This window comes from Panthera onca, chromosome D1, assembly GCF_046562875.1.
Source record: "Panthera onca isolate mPanOnc1 chromosome D1, mPanOnc1 haplotype 2, whole genome shotgun sequence".
Classification (NCBI taxonomy): Eukaryota; Metazoa; Chordata; class Mammalia; order Carnivora; family Felidae; genus Panthera; species Panthera onca.
In genome coordinates, this window is record NC_138348.1 from 45,626,312 (window position 1) to 45,642,679 (window position 16,368).

At 46.7% G+C, this 16,368-nt stretch overlaps 1 long non-coding RNA gene across 1 annotated transcript; it reads right to left on the minus strand.

Moving 5' to 3' along the window:
* Nucleotides 1-962: 962 nt before the first annotated feature.
* On the minus strand, nucleotides 963-8,819 carry LOC132662455 (uncharacterized). Its single transcript, XR_009602588.3, has 3 exons — nucleotides 7,891-8,819; nucleotides 7,461-7,778; nucleotides 963-2,094 (listed from the first exon to the last, which is right to left on the minus strand). It is a non-coding gene; the product is annotated as an uncharacterized LOC132662455 (long non-coding RNA).
* Between the last annotated feature and the right edge of the window lie 7,549 nt (nucleotides 8,820-16,368).

A 16,368-nucleotide genomic window follows, 5' to 3' on the forward strand; every position in this document is an offset into this window, starting at 1 on the left:
GGCACAGGGAAGTCACTTGCCCAGGGTCACGTTGCTGGAAGCTAGGGGCCGGGATTCGAGTCTGAGCAGTTGAACTACACAGTGTACATTCTGTATTATTTTACTAATGATGATAATATTTGGGGGACATTTGGGAAGAACCAGGCATGGGGCAAAGTGTGTTACACATAATAGGTCATATAATCCCTTAACAATGAGATAGGTCTCATTACTGTTACCCTTTGACTGACGAGGAAACTGAGTTTTAAGCCATGTCTAAGTCATGGAGGAAGAAAGCAAAGGGCCTAGACCCATGTCCCCAGACTCGGCGATACAGTTCCCTACTCCCTTCTAGCACATGGTGTGCGCTCATTAGATATTTATGGAATAAATAAATGGCTGAAATAGAGGAAGGAGGGAGGGAGGGATGGAAGAAGAAAGGAGGAAAAAGCAAAGAAGGCGTGAAGGAAACAGAGGAAAATAAATCCAACAAGATATTGTAATCTGCTATCTCTTAAGCTCGGCTGGTGCTGGTGAGGCAAACATGACATCATGTAAATATTTCAAAAGAGGACTCTGAGAGTAAAACCTTTAAATCAAAGGAAGCTTCACGAATGTGAAAACTCCAAAACAGCATGAGCTGATGGGGAAATCCTTGAGAGTGGAAAGGGCTTCCTGGAGCCCAGGTATATAAGCCACTGACGGCTTCACTCCCCAAAGTCCCGTCCATTTCCTTGGAGTCGCAAACTATCACGAGTGTGGGTTACTAACAATGATCCACACCCAAGAGGTACCTTCCTTTGAAATATTTCCTGGCGTTTGGTTGTTTGTAAGGGACACCATTAATCTCTATTATTCTATGACCCAAATTGCCCCAACAAGATGAACGAAAACTCAGAAGGACTCCTTTTTATTCAGAAGAATGGCATTTGGTTTTATAGGAAGTGTGTGCATGCGTGTGTGTGTGCGCGTGTGTGCGCGTGTGTGCGCGTGTGTGTGCGTGCGTGTGTGTGTGTGTGTGTGTGTATGTGTTCTGGGTTTCTCTGGGGCCGTCTGCCTCAGGAAGGGGCAGAATTTCTGGAATTTCTGCAGGGTAGGCAGGCCTGTTGAAGGTACTTTTCTTAGGTTAATCATGCCACGCCTGGTGGATTTTTCTACCACAGACAGGAAGACCTCAGTTTAGCATACTGATAGTAACCATATTTTCCAACCCCCAAGTAGGGTCACGGTGTCTGACGGAGCACTGGGTTTTGCTTTATGAATGTAGTTACGTGAACTTTTCACCACAGCACAAAAATGACATCATCTGTCATTAGCCATTTTATGAACTGTCTTTACGGAAGGCAACATGGCAGGATGTCAGGACCACCCAGGGATTCAGGGACAAGTGGTCCTTGCCCCCCCCCCCCCCATAGGGCCAGTGGTCTTTAAGGAGAGCAAGGTGCAGTCTCAGGGATGGGGCCTCCCTGCCCCACAGACACAGTGGGTCTTGGTGCCACGGGATTGCTCACGATTCCTGTGGTTGATGAGCTCACCCCTGGGCCGCCGGCCGGTCTGCTAGCTAGCTGGCAGGCCGGGGGCGTGAGTCAGCCGTGGGCTGTCACTCCATCCAGGATCCAGCGAGGCCACAGACCTGGGGAGCCTCCCCAGACCCAGTGCTGCAGCCGGCTCAGTCCAGGCTTCCCATCCCTCGGTGCCTGGCGGGGAAGCAGCTCGCAGCCACTAGAATTCAGCGCGTTGTTAAGAAACCCCTGGTCGTACCCACAGCCGTTCCGCCCCTGCTTTGGAAGGGGACTCACTGCACACAGTGTTTCTTTGAAGCACTCCAGAGATTGTACTGAATTAATCTCCTTTGTCCTCCACATAATTCCAGGGGAATTAGTCAGCTTTAATGGGTGGATCTCATTCTGCTTCCCTTTCTGCCTAGAAGGACACCCACTGGCGTCTTCCTCCAAGCCCCTTTCAGCTCCTGGTTGGCAGCCGGTCTGCGGTGCCGTTAACCCTTGCACGGCCACACTGGATGAGGAGGGGGCGGGAAGGGATATGACTGAGGCTCTGTGGCAGAAGCCTTCTCATGTTTCATCCCACTGAAACTTCCCCATCGTCCTCCGCTTTCTAGAAGAAGAAACTGAGGGTCACAAGCAAAGTTTTTGTAACAGGCTCAAAGTCACAAAGCTGGTGAGGGGCAGCGCACAGACTCAAAATGGAATCCATGGGATTCTATTCACCAGCAAAGCAAGAGGCTCATTTGGAGGAATCTCTATTCTTCACGTTGTTTTTGTTTCTTTTTCCCAAAGGAGAATAATACTAATTCCTCCCCCAAACCCCTCTCCTTAGGAAAGCTCATGGACCCCCTGACCCTGTTCTCAGTCGTGGGGTGATTTTGGCAATATGATGATACAGTGTTGCAAACTGCGGACAGGGTGTGGTCACCCGCTTGACCAGCCTGGGTGGCGCAGACACCCTACAGAAAGCTGAAGATCAGGCACGGGTCTCCCTTTCAATCCTCTGAGTGCAGAGAGTAGTCACCTGCCGGGTTTGTCTGGCTACCTGACCCTTCACCCCTCGCTGCCCCATCCTCCCCAGCTGGCTCTGCTACCCCCAGCTGCTCCGCTCTGTGCTCTTTCCTCCACAACCTTTCTACTGGAATTTTCTAAACCCAGGTGGACTCCTATAGCATCGTCTTCGGTTTAAAAACCGCCACGTGATCCCACAATCTCAGTCTGGCCATACATCCAAAGGACGTGAAATCAGTATCTTGAAGGGGTATCTTATTCACAACAGCCAGGACATGGAGACAACCCAAATGCCCATCAGTGGATGGATGGATGAAGGAGGTGTGGTGTGTCCATAAGAGGAATGCCATGAAGCCCTTGGGAAAAAAAGGGAATTCTGTCATTTGTCACAACGTGGGTGAACCTGGAGGGCACTGCGCTAAGCGAAATAAGCCAGACACAGAAAGATGAATACTGTATGATGTCACCTGTGGAATCTGAAATAATGGAACTCCCAGAGCAGAACGGTGGTTGCCAGGGGTTTGGCGGGAGAGGGGCAGGGAGCAAGGTGAGGCAGCATGGGGCAATGTTGGTCAAAGAGCACAAACTCTCAGTTACAAGATGAGCAAGTCCTGGAGATCTAATGTACACCACGGTGATGGCAGTTAAGAATTCTATATTGTGCACTTGACATTTCTTAAGAGTGTGGATCTTAAATAAGTATTCTCACCAGGGAAAGAAAAGGTATCTGTGTGAGGAGAGGGGTATGTTAACTAGCTTGATTGCGGGGATCGTTTCATAATGTGCATCAAAACATCACACTGTACAACTTAAATATATCCAATGTTTGTCAATTATATCTCATTAAGGCTGGTGGGGGGTGAGTGCTTTCTATGGCTCTCAAACCACCTCTAGATGTTTCCCTCCAGGCACCAGATTAAAGCCATTGCAGAATGTGCCCCAGTCCCTAACTGGGCAGCAAGTATTCAGGCCTCTAAGATTTTGTTGGTGTTACTCCTACCTGGAATGGCTTTGCCTCCTGCTCTGAATGGCAACTTCCTTCAAGAGCCAGTTCAAACCTCACTTCCTCTGGGAAGACATGCGCTCTCCATAACCCACTGTGGGTGCTGACCACGCTCCCGTCTCTCTGAATTAGCGTCTGTCTTTCCCAGTAGGCCTGCGGGCCTTGACAACAGTGACAGGATCCCTGGCATGTTGCACTGGAGCCTGAACTGTGCTGCAAGTAATTCTGCACTATTAATAGTAAAAGCACTCAAGTTTTCGAACGAGCTGCTCTTGTTATGAATTGGGAGTGGATTCAAGGTTATTCTTATAACAATGTCAATTTCACTCATGCGCATGTTTTCCAGAGGAGGCGAGAAAGGGGTGGGGTTGCAGGTAGCTGGCTGATAATTGTTCCAAGCATTAAAGAAAAAAGATTACAAAAGAGTCAACAGATCCCGAGGTACCTTAGTGGGCTGTGGCTAACCTGTGATGCACGCAGGGGTGCATGTCTGCATGTAGAATTTATTATTTATGTGTGTGTGTGTGTGTGGGGGGCATATGCATGTGTTGGGGGCAGGGTGCTTTACACATTCATGCTAAAAAAAAAAAAATACCCCTAGGTGAAGGCAACAATTATTTTCACCAGATCAAAGGTTAACTGTGATCAAATGGAACAGTGTAGAAAATATTTGATGTAATGTTCCAAGGAGAAAAACTGAAAGTCCAAAACTATGCACATTGGAGGAACACAAAAAGTCAATGCAAATCTGACAGAAAGGCAAGCTAAAGAAACTCACAAGCTCTGATTTGTGAGATGGTGAGGTTTTAGGGGAGTCTTTTTACAATGGTTTGAGCAGTATCTTTATCTTGTCGATCCACCTCCTGACCACAGCGCGTGGTCAGCAAGGCCGTGGCTGTTATTAGCACACCTAGCTTGATGTTCCTAGAGTTTCAGGGGATTGCAGACCACCCCATCTGCAGTCAGTAGACCTTGTGCCCACTCTCCTCAAAAAGGTTGTTGATACAAAATCTTCCGTGCTGGTCATACTCTCTTGTACTCAGTCAATAACCCAAGTATAAGTAATCAAGCCATCATGTGGCTAATGGTCCATTTCTCCCATCACATCCTGGACCTCCCTGCCTTTGACCTAGCTCCTGACCTCCCAAACTCTTACAACTGAGCCCTCTTGAATTGCTTGTTCCACGATCACCAAACCACTGGAGGTCTCCAACTTTTTCTCCAAGTGCTATTTCCCACTCCCTCAGAATGCAGGCTGGCTTCCCTGAGGACACCACACACCCTGTGCCCCTCTCCAGTCATGGTTTCTCATCCTCCACACCCAGTCCTAGGGCTGGAAGGTGTTGCTGTTCTTGATCCCAAACAATAGTCCCACAATATGGTTTCTCTGCCATTCAGCAACACTGTTCTTGGGATTCCCCGCCATGTTGCCATCATCTTCCAGCCACCATCACTACCCCTCATCCACTGAACATGTGGGCACCTGCCTATCACCTTCCTTTACATTGTCATCCCTGCTTTCAACCTGACTGACTCCAGTATCTGTGGATGGCTCATCCAACACCATGGCCCCATCCATTTCTTTCTTTCCTTTCCAGTTAAGCTCCTCCAAAACGTTGTCTCTACGTACTGCCTCTGTTGTCCTTATTTCCCCCCGCCCTTTCCCCTATGCCATTCCACGTACAATGCTGGCCCTGCATGCCACCAAATCAGCTCCAGTTTGGGTCACCAGAGACCCCCATGTCCTGAAATCCAAGGGACATCTACCCAGTCTCATCTTACTTGCTCTCAAGAAGCAGCTGACCCTGTTGACCATTTGCACCTTCTGGAAACACCCTTCCCTTGGCTTTAAAGACAAAATATTCTCCTGGTTTCTTTGCTGGTTTCCCCATACGCTCTTCAGGTCTACCCTTCTCATTCTCACCATCAAGTTCTGATGTCCCTCCCCCCTCTCTCTACAATCTCTTCCTAGGTGATTACATCCTTACCCATAGCTTCAGCTCTCACATGGACATTTCTATCTCCACTCTCAACCTCTTCTTTGAATTCCTGGTCCTTAGAACCAACTCTTGACTTGATATTTCCATATAGAAATCTCAAAGACAACTTGAACTCAACAGGCCCCAAGCCAAACCCCCTCTCCCTGATAGCCCGGTCCTCTTGGTATTCTCTGTCTTAGAAAACAGCACCACTGATCACCTCCTTGCACAAGCCAGAAACCTAACGGTCATGCTTGTCAGCTCCTTATCTCACACATCCTATCTTCAATTAATCACCAAGGTCTTTCATTTCCCTTGTCAAAGTTTTTCAAATCTATCTACTGATCTTGATCTCCAACTCAATGCCCTAGTTCAAGTCAGCATGACCGCTGGCAAAGACTATTGCTATAGTTTGGGCTATCCCATATTTAATCTGAGTGTCTCCAATCATCTTCACAGAGCACCCACAGGCATCTTTGTGAAGTGGTCATCGACACTGCTTAAAACCCATGGTGACTTTTCTTTGTTTTAGGACAATGACAAAAATCATGAACAGGGCCTGCAGGTTTCCTTTCATTTTTCCCTTCATCTCATTCATTCTCTCCCTCTAGCCCCTCTAGCCTTCTTTCCCTTTCCTATTCTCCCTTGTTCCCCTTTGCCCCAGGGCCTTTGCATAGCCCTCCCCTCTGCCTGGAATATTCTCCATACTCTTGGCTTAGTTAACTTCCACTTATGCTTCACATATCAGTGCAGGCATCACTTCCTTGGGGAAATCTTCCCTGACCTTCCAACGAGGGCAAATTTCCCTTTAATAAAGTTTCATAACCCCATGTATATACTTCTTCATGGCACTAACAGCAGTAGACCATTATATGTGTCATTACTGGAGTAGTGGCTTTCTCTCCCACTGACATTATAGTTTTGGGGGGGGGGGTTGGGGGGGGAAGGAATCATGTCTGATTTTGATCAACATTAAAGCTCTAGCCCATAATATAGAACATGAGCACCTAATTTGAAATAACAGCTTTAATCACTATTTTTATAGCCTTATTCTTTTTTCTTTTTTTTTAATATATGAAATTTATTGTCAAATTGGTTTCCATACAACACCCAGTTTTATAGCCTTATTCTTTTGCATAGCAGTTATAACCACTTGCCACATATGTATTTGTTTCTCATTTAAGCTCCACAAGGGCAGAGAGTGTGTTGCGTATCTTATTCCTAGCACCTGACACTGTGCCCGGCAGGTGGTAGTCACTCCACCGGTATTTTTGCATAAACACTAAGTGCTTAATAAATGTTCGTTGAAAGAATAAATACATTTTGCACAATAACAAAATAACCACCCTCCTCGGCAACAGTATGGCATTCAATTAGCCCATGTAGCTATTACGTTCTTCCATGCCAACATTTTTCCATCAATAAATCCATTACACAAAGTTATGACAATAACTGCCAAGCTTACCCAAATAACTACCTCATCCTAATTCAGATATAAATTAAGCATGGTATCAGTAACTTGTTCATTTCCTCATCTACCTTTAAAATAAGCGACTTGCCTCCAGAAGAGGAACTTCAAGCAATGATAAATATCCCAACCATGATTGCAGAGAATTCTTTTTAAGTAACTCTTGAGTTATTGCTTGTCTCCTCTAGGCTCAGGGTTCTCCTTTTCATAGGCACTGCCAAAGTGCCCTTCCTAAGGGTTTTACTAATATTCACAGCCACTGGTGAAAATGGAAATGCTCAACGTCCGCCAGCAAAGAATGGGTTTTCAAAGAACAAAATAGGGCCACAGTGAGGGTGGACGGAAGAGGATTGAACACAGAGGTGGGAAAGCCAGACATCTAGGAGCGGAAATCCTAGAGGAGACCAATGATATCTGTCTTTATGTCTTGTGCCCCAGTCGGGGGGGGGGGGGGGGGGGGGAAAGAGAGGCTCAGGATCATACTCCCACCTTCCCAGACTTTCCAAAAGCTTTACCTTGCGGCCTCCTTCGGTGGTGGTTGAAGAAATCTTGGTCGCTTGCGCCACCTGCTGTCCGGATTGGGGAGGGGCTTCCCGACGTCAATGCCTCTGGATTTTTGTTTCAAGCAAATTCTGCCCAGTTTTCTCCCTTCGCGCGACTTTTTTCTTTCCTCTGACAGCACACCTCCTAAGACATGGAGAGTCACAAAAGCATGGCTTGGGAGGTAGCCTTTGGGGAAACGGGGGCTCAGAGCTTCCGCCGTTGTTCTTCTTTCTGGCAATGTTTTTAGGTAATGGTTTCAATTCAGCATGCTGTCAGGCTCAGAGCAGGCCCTGCAGAAACAAAGATGAACGAGATGTGATTTTTCTCCCCAAGGATGTCACAGTCTGTGGGACTGTCAGACAGGAAAACAAATGCCAACGTCATGGTAGAGAAAATACAGACCAGAGGGAAACGTGAAGTGCCCCCGTGGAATCCGTGGATGACCTGCGCTCTGAGGGAGGGGCGGGGTCTCACAGGTGCGAAAGATGACTATTTCAGGCGGACGAAACTGGCAAATAGGAAAAGTAGGGAAGCCAAAGCATCTGCGGCCTCTTCGGGGAGCGGCAAGAAGTTGGTAACTACCGTTAACCGTTTGTTACAGCTCCTTCCAGGCTTCCCGAGAGGCATTTTGATGTGTGTATTTGTGGATGGATATCTGTGTGTGTCTATGATTTCCTTTCATTTCTATACACACTGTATTCTCGACCTCTCTCCATGTGGGTGAATCAAGACCTACCCCACCCTTTCACCCTCTGCACAGCGTTGCATTGTGTTGACGGATCATATCCCTCTTCAGTGAACGCAGTAGGCTGTTTGCTGGTTTTCACCTTGTAGGTCTATGTTTATGAACATATGCTGGGATTTCCCAGAAGGGAAGTTCCTGAGTCAAAGGGTAACTACACTTAGACTTTCATCTGATATTACTTAAGGACCTTTTAAAAAGTTTCTAGCAACTGATCCTCCTTTTAGAGTAGCTGAAATAAGTCACATAAGCTGGTGAGTCCTTCAAATTTGTCCCTGTCTGGCTTGATCCACGTGCTTGTTTTGCTGCCCAAAATAGTGCCCCTGACAATAATCCTCCAGGCATGGAGTGATCTGCTCTTCACCTAGCCATAGCCACAACCTTGTAACACTGCCCTGTCCACATTGCCGGGGGTAGTCAGAAGCAGAACTAGAACTCAGGCCTCCAGAATGCGGAAGCTCTTCCTACTACTCTGTTGCTAGGCAACGTTTCTCCCCGTGGATTCTTGTGCCAATGCTACTTGTTGCCATGGTACTGCCGGGACAAGGAGTGGTACATTGCAATTAAGCAGTGAGCTAGAATCCCAGCTCCCAGCAGAAAAGGGTCATTATGCACCCATGTATGGGTGGACACACGGGGTCAGTGGGATGGAACTGGCAGATTGTTCATGTGAGTTTCAAGAGGGGCAGCACCTCTGTCCACTTGAAACCACATATGCCCGGGGATGCATGGGCAGGAGGGCTGTGTTGTCACAAATCAGCATCCAAGTTCAGCGTGTGCCTTCTCTACTCATCCTAGAAGGAATGGGGGTGTCATTTGTCAGCAGCGCCATCGTGGAGTTGGACCTGAGTTCAAATCTTGTCTCTGCCACTTTCCTGTAAGTTACCTACATTTTCTGATTCTCAGTTTCCTCATCTGAATGGAGAGTCATGCCCACCTCATAAGGTTCTATACGTGGATTGAACGAGATAAGAGACACCAATCACTTAGACAAATGTCCAACATTCACTACCATTTATTAAGCGCTCAGTACTTGCAGCTAATGTTAGTATTGTTATTTTTATTATCCGCCCACCCATTCCTCTTTGGATGCTTTGCAGTAAGCAAAGGAGCTCCAAAACATCTCTAGTATTCTATCACTCAACCTTGAGGTGAAGGATTACGAAAGCTCATCATGTTCTTGTCTTTAAGAACACCAATAAACAGGTTTTCAAAAGATTTGATGTAGTGAAATTCTGGGCCTCAGAAATGCGTTATCTGCCCCAGGAATGAGTCATCTGTAGTAGGAGGAAACGTGAAACTGTTTTTCAAAGACGACACAATGGAAATTGCACAATTCAAATTACTGCAATTGCCTTTTCAGCTGAATCCAAGGAAATTTTTTCTCTAATTCATTCACTTGACTTTTTGAACGCCTATTATGTGAGGCTCCATGCAAAGGATGGAAAGATGAATAGAACATGGCCCTTGCCCCAGGGAGCTCGCGGATTAGCAGGGGAGACAGGCATTTAAAATAATTACAGCAATGTGATAGCTGCCGTAATGGGGTCTGTGGCTGGTGTTGTGGGGATACAGAGCAGGAAGTCCTTACTGGGCTGGGCTGGGCTGGGGGAGTTTCAGGAAACCCTTCGCAGAGCTGGAACTAGCTGAGCAGGCAGACAAGGGGCAAAGGCACTCCGTTGGGGGAAATGAAGGGGAAGAAGGAGAGGGAGTGGTGTATTCAGACAGGGGCACAGGGTGCATGCGGAGTGGGCTGGGGACAGATGAAACAGGCGAGTGTCTGCACCCCATGCCTCCGCAACGGCCAGGCCTGGCCCTGCACCACAGGACTCATGCCCCCTACAAGCCCTCCCTGCCCACTCCCCTTCTTGCAGGGCTCACGGCTTCAGGCCTGAGCCTCCTGTTCCAACCCCTGCTGGTGCAAACCCTGGTAAGCACAGAACCTAATTCTGGTTTTGCCCCGGTCACAAAATGAATGTCACCCTGAAGCAGCCAGGAGGCTCGTTTGGGTCATGAATAGCACTGATTGCCTTTCTGAGGCTGTGCCTTGGGGACCCAGCTTAGCTCACAGACCTTTGATGTAGGAAAGGCCTCACATTTTCAGGTGAGGCAGAGAGCAAATGCCTCTGCTGGCCTGTCATTGACCCGGGAGGAAGAGACACAGGCCATTCCACGGTGTCCCAGCTGTACCTGCGATATTTTTGTTGTTATACCTCCGGTTAGGAGGTGAGTACCAAGCTTCCTTTCATTTCTCCTGGGACATTGAATCAGCAGGCTACCCCTCCACAGAGTTCTCCCTGCTGGCCCAGGGCTCTTCCTTGGAGTGGCACTGTCTTTTCTGTGGGTGTCGTTCCAGGGAGGATTATGGACACATCCACAATGAACTGTCCCAGACAGCCGAGGAGCACCAAGTGCCCAGGTGTGGCTGCTGGTCTGGTTCGCCATCTGGACGCCTCACTGAATGAATCCACCCTGGCAGGGCCGGGCTGGGGACTACACGACTCACGGGGATGCCGTGCCCATGGACTAGGGTGTGCCTGTCACCTGCTGGAGTGGTGTGATATAGTCCCTCCAGCCCAAGGTCTGGGCCACGCTCCCATTGAGGCCGAGGAGGGACACGTGTGTGCCTGTGAGCAGAGTGGGGAGGGGAGCATAGGAATATGGCAGGGCCACATACACCCTCCCGGTGGCACCTGTGAAGTCAGCGGAAGGCTTTGGGACACCAAAGACTGTGTTGAGCAGACTTCATGCTCTAACATCTGCATTTCCAGCCCACTAGGGATTGCTTTCGATTTCTGTTTGAGTCTGGATGGTCTCAGGGCATGACGTTTATCACAGTCATCTTTGTACTTACCCTCAGCTGGATGGAGGCTCGGGTCTTGTCTCCTTCCTGGAGCTCCCGGTCTAGAATAAGATAAAATGAACTTAGGAACCATCCCTCCCTCACGATGTACAGAAATGCATCTTCCGGCCAGTAACCTATTATTTTTTTCCTGAATGTTATTACCGGAAAGTGTGAGTGAACACGAATCTCCCATTGCCTTCTGCGTCGGAAAGCCCCCTGTCAGGCAAATGTACGTGGGGAAGTGAAAAGAGAATCAGAAGTCCTGTTGTACAGGGGCGCCTGGGTGGCGTAGTCGGTTAAGCGTCCGACTTCAGCCAGGTCACGATCTCGCGGTCCGTGAGTTCGAGCCCCGCATCAGGCTCTGGGCTGATGGCTCGGAGCCTGGAGCCTGTTTCCGATTCTGTGTCTCCCTCTCTCTCTGCCCCTCCCCTGTTCATGCTCTGTCTCTCTCTGTCCCAAAAATAAATAAAAAACGTTGAAAAAAAAATTAAAAAAAAAAATCCTGTTGTACAAACTAGAAGGAGATCAGTGAAATGTCTGAAGCGGCTCTTCTGCTTGCCTGCTGTGGGGTCGTGGGCAAATTGTGAGTCTCCATTTTCTCAAATGGGTCTGATGGTAGTGCCTATCTTAAGGCTGTTTCCAAAATTAATGAGATGAAACACATGTAAAATACATAACACTTTATCTTGTATAAGTCAGCTCTCAGGAATATTAGCTATGATGCTATTGTTTTACTTCTATGGACCAAGCATCTGGGCATTTCTAAGAAGGGAATCAAAAATAAACCCAATCTTGGGCAGTGGCCATCATGGCTAAGCCCAATTGGGGCTATGCACCGACCAACCGGATATATCCCCATCCCCATCTCTGAGTTTTATTTTATTTTATTTAATTAATTATTTTTTAAAAATATATGAAATTTATTGTCAAATTGGTTTCCATACAACACCCAGTGCTCATCCCAAAAGATGCCCTCTTCAATACCCATCACCCACCCTCCCCTCCCTCCCACCCCCCATCAGCCCTCAGTTTATTCTCAGTTTTAAAGAGTCTCTTATGCTTTGGCTCTCTCCCACTCTAACCTCTCTCTTTTTTTTTTTCTTCCCCTCCCCCATGGGTTCCTGTTAAGTTTCTCAGGATCTACATAAGAGTGAAACCATATGGTATCTGTGTTTCTCTGTATGGCTTATTTCACTTAGCATCACACTCTCCAGTTCCATCCACGTTGCTACAAAGGGCCATATTTCATTCTTTCTCATTGCCACGTAGTACTCCATTGTGCATGTAAACCACAATTTCTTTATCCATTCATCAGTTGATGGACATTTAGGCTCTTTCCATAATTTGGCTACTGTTGAGAGTGCTGCTATAAACATTGGGGTACAAGTGCCCCTATGGCCATCTCTGATTTTTAAAAGCACAGATTCACATGAATAACCAGTTGTTCAAATAAAGCCAGAATCATTGTGGTTGACCTCTCTCAACCGTCTGAGAGACAATGGGTCAGACCAAACCTTGCTCTTCCATTCAAGTCCTGAGCTGTTGTAAGTGACCCTGTACTGTGGTGACTGACCAGCTGGGGTGGGTCCACAAAAGACATCTGTCTTTACTCCACTCTTTTCTGCAGGAGACAGCCCAACAGCTGTGGAAGCTCTGACCATAAGTTTACCGCTGCCCTCATAGGAGGGAAGGAGGATGGGAAGGTACACACTATTTCCTGTGTGAGATCTAAGCAAAGGGCTTTTATTTTAAGACCTTGAAGGTCAAGAAAGTTTTCTTTGAACTACTCTTGGGTTGGAGGCGTTGGAGGTGGTTCCTCTTACTTCCAGGACAGTTATGCCAGATCGTCTATTGGCAGCTGACCGCCCTTCTCCATTTTAGCTACTCTACCCTGTACTGAGAGGGCTGGAAGTCTAGGTGCTAGAATATTCCAGAATCTCTTGCCAGGGTTCTGTGTCAGATTCCACTCATCAGGGGTACTTGTGCAAGATTTGGAATGTGGAAAGTCCGTGGAAGCCATTGTTCCTCTGGTAGTAACGCAGGCAGGCGTGGCTTTGCAGATGTGAGGCATTTCAGAGATCCAGGTTTTCCTCTGGGGATCGCCGACCCTGGGGCTGCAGCCAGCTGGATCATTGCTGGTTTCCTCTGACTGCTGTGATTTCCTGCTTCTGAGACCCAGAAGGAAGTCTCAGAGCCAGCCACGGCTTTCCCAGACTTTTGTTTCTTCAGCCTCTTTCAAGTGTTCAGCAAGCATCAAATTCTCTGGACTGAGAATCCCTTTGCTGAAGATATCTAGGAAGGTATTTCTATTTCCCGGACCAATAGAAAGTGGCTAGCTTGAGGGGCACCTGGGTGGCTCAGTCGGTTGAGCGTCCGACTTCGGCTCGGGTCATGATCTCACGGTTCGTGAGTTCGAGCCCCGCATCGGGCTCTGTGCTGACAGCTCGGAGCCTGGAGCCCGCTTCAGATTCTGCGTCTCCCTCTCTCTCTGCCCCTCCCCTGCTCGCGCTCTGTCTCTCTCTCAAAAGTAAATAACAAACATTAAAAAATATATATATTAGAAAGTGGCTAGCTTGAAAAGTCTTATTGGCTGGACTGAGAACTTAGAACTTTGTCTTTTTCCTGCATGATTGAGTGTTCGCTGAAATAGTTCAGGCAAATGAATGATCCTTGAGGTTTTTTTTCTGCCCCAATGACCTACAACTGGGCGTGATTTCCAGCAAGTAAAACAAGAGACAGTAGGTCTCTCTGCCCAAGGATCTATTCTCTTGCTTCCTATCAGTTCGAAACATCTTTTAAATATGTAAATACCTACGGGGAAACTAATGCTCCATGAGTTACTTTGATTTGATAATCACCTCAACCAACCCATCACTAATATCGTTTTGGGAGAGAGCTTAATTTAATTTTATGCGTAAATGCCATTATAAATGCATTAGCAGTTACAGAAATGAAAGAAAAAGCATACCCATATTTCAAGCATCCTGACAAATCAAGTTGTTTTGATTTTCTTGTTCGTGCTTGTCTTATCCACACGCGTATGTAGTTTTACGTATTACTATTGTGCTAACTATTGTGAAAACACAATTTATGATCTGCTTTTTTGCACTTAACAGTGCGTTAATAAAATTTCCATCCTGTTATACAGACTTCCTAATTGTCATGTTTAATTACTTCATAATCTTTAGCCGAGTGAAGTGATCATAATTTACTAACCTTTTCCCCCATGGCTGAATATTTAGGCAGGTTCTAATTAGTTTGTTAGCATGCTGACTGCTTCAGTGAACACCTTTTTGCTTCTGTTGATTAATCTTCTCAGGATAAATTCCCACGAGTAGAGTTTCTAGGCCAGGAAGCCTAATTTACACGTCTGGAATGGATTTCCACTCTCATGTCACCTCATCGCCCTAGTTTTTATGCCTGATTAGTTACCTGAATGGGCTAGAAGGAAAACAGGAGAAGGAGTCGGAGAGCCTGGAGTTCTAAAGGCAAGCTGAAACTTGGGGAGCGACTCCAGGATCGGGAGAGACACAGACATCGTAACCGCAGTCTCTGAATTAGTCAGAAGCAGTGACAAATAGCCCCAAACTTTTTACATAAGGAATGGGTTTATTTGGCAGGGGGAGGCACCCCCAGAGTTACTCAGGCTGCTCATTCAGAAGGTGGCACCCGGCCAGGGTGGTCAGCGTCTTCTCTGGGCAGCCAGCAGACAGAGCAAGAGAGTGAGTGGCAGGTAGGGAAGTGTTTAGGGGTCAGGCCTGTGAAGCGGTTCTCCTTTCTGCTCACCTTCCCTGGTGCAGGTCCCAAGGCCTCCCTTAACTGCAAGGCAGGCTGGGAAATGTAGTTTTGGTTGTATGCCCAGGAGGCAAAGGGGAATGTGGACACTAGTTACACAAACCGTCTCCGCGGGAGTCTTTTTCGAAGGTTAGCCAATCAAGCCTGAGGACAGGACACACTTTGCACACACTTTGCATGCAGAGTAATGCAAATAGAACGTCCTGTCCAGAGGCTGCCGGGTCCTTTTATGAATAAATTGCTTTTATCCTCATTCTTCTTAAATTGTATGTCATTATGTCTTTTAACTCCAGTATAGTTAACATACAGTTGTATTCGTTTCAGGTGTACAATACAGTGATTCGACACTTCCACACATCACCCGTGTTCATCACAAGTGCCCTCCTTAATCCCCATCACCTATCTCACCCATCCCCCCCCCCTCTTCTGTGACTACCGGTTTGTTCTCTATAGTTAAGAGTCTGTTTCTTGATTTGCTTCCCTCTCTCTTTTTTTCTATGCTTGTTTGTTTTGTTTCTTAAATTCTTCACATGAGTGAAATCATATCGTATTTGTCTTTCTCTGACTGACTTATTTCGCTTAATGTAACATACTCCAGCACCATCCACGTTGTTGCAAATGGCAAGATATCATTCTTTTTCATGGCCGAGTAATATTCCTGTGTGTGTGTGTGTGTGTGTGTGTGTGTGTGTGTTCCATTGTGTGTGTGTGTATGCGTGTGTGTGTATCACATCTTTATTCATTCAGCTATTGATAGGGGTTGCTTCCATATCTTGGCTCTTGTAAATAATGCTGTAATAAACACAGATGTGCATAATATATCCTGTGTTTTGTATCTTGTGGATAAAATTAGTGTTTTGTATTTTGTGGATAAATACCCAGTAATGCAGTTACTGGATCATAGGTTAGTTCCATTTTTTAAAATTTATTTATTTTTTTGTTTTTTAGTTTAGAGAGAAAGAGCAGGGAAAAGGGGCAGAGGGAGAAAGAGAGAAAATCCCAAGCAGGTTCCACGCTCAGCTCAGAGCCGGATGTGGGGCTCAATCCCATGACCCTGGGCTCATGACCTGAGCCAAAATCAAGAGTTAGATGCTCAACTGATTGAGCAACTCAGGCGCCCCTATTTTTAACTTTTTGAGGAGCCTCCATACTGTTCTCCACAGTGGCTGCACCAGTTTGCATTCCTACCAATAATGCACAAGGCTTCCTTTTTCTCCACATCCTCACCGACACTTGTTGTTTCTTGAGTTTTTTATTTTAGCCATTCTGACGGGTGATATCTCAGTGAAGTTTTGATTTGCATTTCCCTGATGATGAGTGATGTCGAGCATCTTTTCATGTGTCCGTGGTACATCGGGATCCCTTCTTTGGAGAAATGTCTGTTCATGGCTTTTGTCCATTTTTTAATTGGATTATTTGTTTTTTGGCCGTTGAGCTGCATAAGGTTTTTCATATATTTTGGATACTAGCCTTTTATTAGATATGTCATTTGCAAATT